This window comes from Tenrec ecaudatus, unplaced genomic scaffold (genome assembly GCF_050624435.1).
Source record: "Tenrec ecaudatus isolate mTenEca1 unplaced genomic scaffold, mTenEca1.hap1 Scaffold_185, whole genome shotgun sequence".
In the NCBI taxonomy this organism is placed as follows: Eukaryota; Metazoa; Chordata; class Mammalia; order Afrosoricida; family Tenrecidae; genus Tenrec; species Tenrec ecaudatus.
This window is the reverse complement of record NW_027458122.1, coordinates 326,222-330,611: the sequence shown is the minus strand read 5'-3', so window position 1 is coordinate 330,611 and position 4,390 is coordinate 326,222. Positions and strand designations below refer to the sequence as shown.

The window sequence follows — 4,390 nt, the reverse complement described above, 5'->3', positions numbered from 1 at the left end:
CATAACAGCAACGGGTTGGGTTTTTGTTGGTTTTGTTTGGGCTAATATTAAAACGACTAGTATGAAATTATATATGTATTGTGTTTAACTCTCAGGACTCTGATTATGCTGAAGTTGAACAAAACCGTCTGCCTCTTCTATGAACGCCAGCCAATGGAGGCAAAGGGTGAGGGTCTAGAGGAAGAATGAATGTCACATTCCCGTCCTTATGTTTCAGTTGTCCTTAAAGGGCACAGGGGACAAACCAGATGTCTTTGATATGATTTTAGCCTAATGATGTGCTAGTATGATGATGAGCAGCCTGAAAAGTGGTTTTAACTAATGTGATCCAATATTTGAAAAGTTGACGATTTCACATCGAATTTTATATTCTCAGCATCTCAGTTACAAACAGAAAATCAGGCCTTAAAATCCTTGCATTTCCCCAAGGCAACAACAGTCTGGAGCTAGAATTTGAATGTCCCCTGTGGATGAGCTGACATGTGCCTGTTAACCACAGTCCCCATCCATCCCTATTGCCCCCAACACAGAGGTTGGCTACTAGTATCCTTTATCTATATGGCTAAATAGGTTAGTTGGTTTGGATTGGGTTGCTAGTTTTTCCTTTTTTTTTTTTGTGCTTACTTTTGATTTTTTGGGGGGCTAGGAAATGGTGTGTATTTTGGTACCATATCTTCCAAAGCGAGAAAATAAAACCCAGTAAGCCAAGAAGGTCAAACAGTCTAGATTAATGATGAAAGGAGGAGCCCTGTTGGTGAAGTAGATTATGAGTTGGACTTCTAACTGCAAGATCAGAAGTTCGAAACTCCCCCCACCCCACCCCCACTCCCCAAGAGAAATATGAGATTTTCTACTCCTGTAACGATTTACAGCCTTGGAAACCCACAGGGGCAGTTCTATACTCTGTCCAAAGGGTTGCTATATGTCATAATTGATTCCAGAGTAGTGAGGTTTTCTTGATTGATATAAATAATTTTTGGTGAGTATTGAAAAAACCAGTCAATATTATTTTTAATACACATCAAAGAAGGTCCACATTAATTGTTCACACAACCCTGCCACCTTCTTTCTTTATTCCCTTGCCTCTCACTCTCCTTTCTTCCTCCCTATGGTCTTTTATCTCATTCTTTTTCTTTCAAGGGTTAGCCTAGGAGTGGGGAAGTCTGAGTAATTCTTAACCAAAAGACTAAATTGGGGTTGCCGCCGCGGAGCGGAGTGGAGCTGGTTGCAGTCACGGAGCTCGGGTACCGAGCGGGCTGGGTCTATGGTCGCTCCGCGGGTCGCTCCGCCGGCTGGTGCTTCTTCATCAGGACAAGCTGTGTTCCATGGCAGGGAACTTTTGGCAGAGCTCCCACTATTTGCAATGGATTTTGGATAAACAAGACCTTCTGAAGGAGCGCCAAAAGGACTTAAAATTTCTCTCAGAAGAAGAGTATTGGAAACTACAAATATTTTTTACAAATGTTATTCAGGCATTAGTTGAACATCTTAAATTAAGACAGCAAGTTATTGCCACTGCTACAGTCTATTTCAAGAGATTCTATGCCAGGTATTCTCTGAAAAGTATAGATCCCATATTAATGGCCCCTACTTGTGTGTTTTTGGCATCCAAAGTAGAGGAATTTGGAGTAGTCTCAAATACAAGGTTGATTGCTGCTGCTACTTCTGTATTAAAAACTAGATTTTCATATGCCTTTCCAAAGGAGTTTCCTTATAGGATGAATCATGTATTAGAATGTGAATTTTATCTTTTAGAACTAATGGATTGTTGCTTGATAGTGTATCATCCTTATAGACCTTTGCTCCAGTATGTGCAGGACATGGGCCAAGAAGACATGTTGCTTCCCCTGGCATGGAGGATAGTGAATGATACCTATCGAACGGAGCTTTGCCTACTGTACCCTCCTTTCATGATAGCTTTAGCTTGCCTACATGTGGCCTGTGTTGTACAGCAGAAAGATGCCAGACAATGGTTTGCTGAGCTTTCTGTGGACATGGAAAAGATTTTGGAAATAATCAGGGTCATTTTAAAACTCTATGAACAGTGGAAGAATTTTGATGAGAGAAAAGAGATGGCAACTATTCTTAGTAAGATGCCCAAACCAAAACCACCTCCAAACAGTGAAGGAGAGCAGGGTCCAAATGGAAGTCAGAACTCTAGCTACAGCCAGTCTTAGAACATTCCGAAGATTTTCATAGTGGACCACTTGGAAATAAACCATTGGACAGATTTCAGTAATGTCTTCAATGGAACACAAATGAAAATGAATAGTTGGTTTCTGTCAAGCATTTTGGGAAGTGATTTTATTTTTGCAAAATAATTTTCCTTACCTGGTTTGATTTTACTGCATCATTGATTAAAACCTCTTAATTATAAAAATTTTGAAAGTTTCTAAGGAACCTGCAGATAGACAGACATAGACATATCAAGATTTATAGCTCTTTGATTAGTATAATTTTTAAGTTGAATAATATAATTTTAAAATTTGGATTTGTAGCTTTTTATTAAGTCAGGAAACATGAACACAATTTGTTTTAAATCCTCTTTGGTCACTGAAGGACCAGAACAAGGACAATAAAAGTCAAACATCTGAGGGCTTTTTTCCCTCTTTAACTTAATTTTAAAGCTGTATTTAAGGAATCAAATCTTACAAAATCCTGGAAGATTTTGGTAATGATGTTGATGATTTCAGGGAAAATAATCAAGTACCTATTGATTTAAAAGTATATTTTATTCAATAGTTTTGGTGTCTTGCCAGGGAAGACTCTAGCCCAGTTCTAGCAGAAAAGTGCAATATGTACAGCAAGCATATTTTGATGTTTTAAAAGTTATATTAATTCTGTAAACATTTTAAAAGGCTGGGCAAACTTTAAAAGAAAAAAAAAGATCCTACATGAAGTTATTTGCAATTGAGTCACAGTTAATCAAGCATTTAAAATTTTTTAATTGGCTAAAACACCGATTATATGGTTAAAATTTGGTAAACTTTCAATGTTAATTTTTACTGTACTGTGAAAAAAATTTTATAATACATACATCCCTTACTTAATTTTTCTGTTTTAGTGTGACTTCACAAATTTACTATAGATATCCTGAGCCAAGAACACAATCAGGTTTCGGGCCAGTTTGATACTGGCTGTTCTTAATTCTGATATGAGTGGAGGAGTTCAGGCTCAATGTCATCTCAGTGGGACTGTGCTGTCTGTGGAACTCAATGAATTAATAATTTTCTTCAGACTTGAAGGAGAGTGGTAAATAAGTTAAGGAGTTAAAGGATGTCAGTGTACAATTTAAGGGTTCATTGTGGAAAATGGATTATTAAATGTTGAATTCCTGGTATAAAACTGCAAGAATAAAAGAAAGTTCTCCAAAAAAAAAAAGACTAAATTGGTTTTATTGTTGGTGTTATTACTTGGGTTAAATTTTTTTCTTTTCTCTTCTTCTATTGGTTTGTGTCATGTAACCCAGAAAATGAGGAAACATTTGGAACATCAAAACACTATCCTTTCTCAGTAGACTACAAGCATTAAAGGCAACAGAGATAAATACTCCAATAATAACAATAACATACAAGGATAGCTAGAGAGATAAATAGATAGATAGAAAAACCACAAAATCTGAGCAGTTGTGGGAAGGAGAATGGGACTAGCCCCATGAATAAATATAGGTTTGCCAGAGAATAGTTCTATATACATATTAGCATATACTACAAATATGTTCATGAATATAATAGTGCATCCAGGAGGCATAGTTATGAAAATGTCTTAGCTATAACAAAACCCCTTGAGGGAGCGTGTCCTAAATATGGGGGATCAGGAACATAGCTCTGAGAGACCTCAAGATCAATTGGAACAAACTAGCTCACAAAGACAATGTTCTGTATCCATCAGGGAAGTGACTGGGGTCTTCAAAAGCTAGTGAGTAGCAAACTAAAAGTCGGTTCTTGGTCTCACCCTATGTGTTGGACAGGGTTCTCTAGAGAGAGAAAACCATATTGCTAGTAATTATATATAAATATATTAAAAAGCTAGATATACAATAGAAGAAATGAACCACTAAATTATATACAGATAGATAACACAAGAAACTAACAGTGAAATTATAAAACAGTGAGACACTAGCAGTCCTTTAAGGCTTGAGAGCCGCCAGTTGCCAGTCCCTTTCTGTAGAGAGAGCTGGGCTATATATACCCAGGCAGCAAACAGCAAGGCAAGTCACCAACTGTCACCAACTGTCGGTCCCCAGCTCCAGAGATGAACATACCAATCCTGTGGGATTAAATGAACCTCAACTTACAGCGACACAGTCCACAAGCTAGGCATCCCACAGGTAGTGTACCCCTTTAAATTGAGGCACAGAACAAGCAAGGCGAGGCTCACGAAACCATCT

General features: G+C 37.7%; 1 pseudogene; it reads left to right on the top strand.

Moving 5' to 3' along the window:
• Positions 1-1,264: 1,264 nt before the first annotated feature.
• On the top strand, positions 1,265-3,364 carry LOC142436258 (cyclin-C pseudogene; annotated as a pseudogene).
• The last annotated feature ends 1,026 nt before the right edge of the window (positions 3,365-4,390 follow it).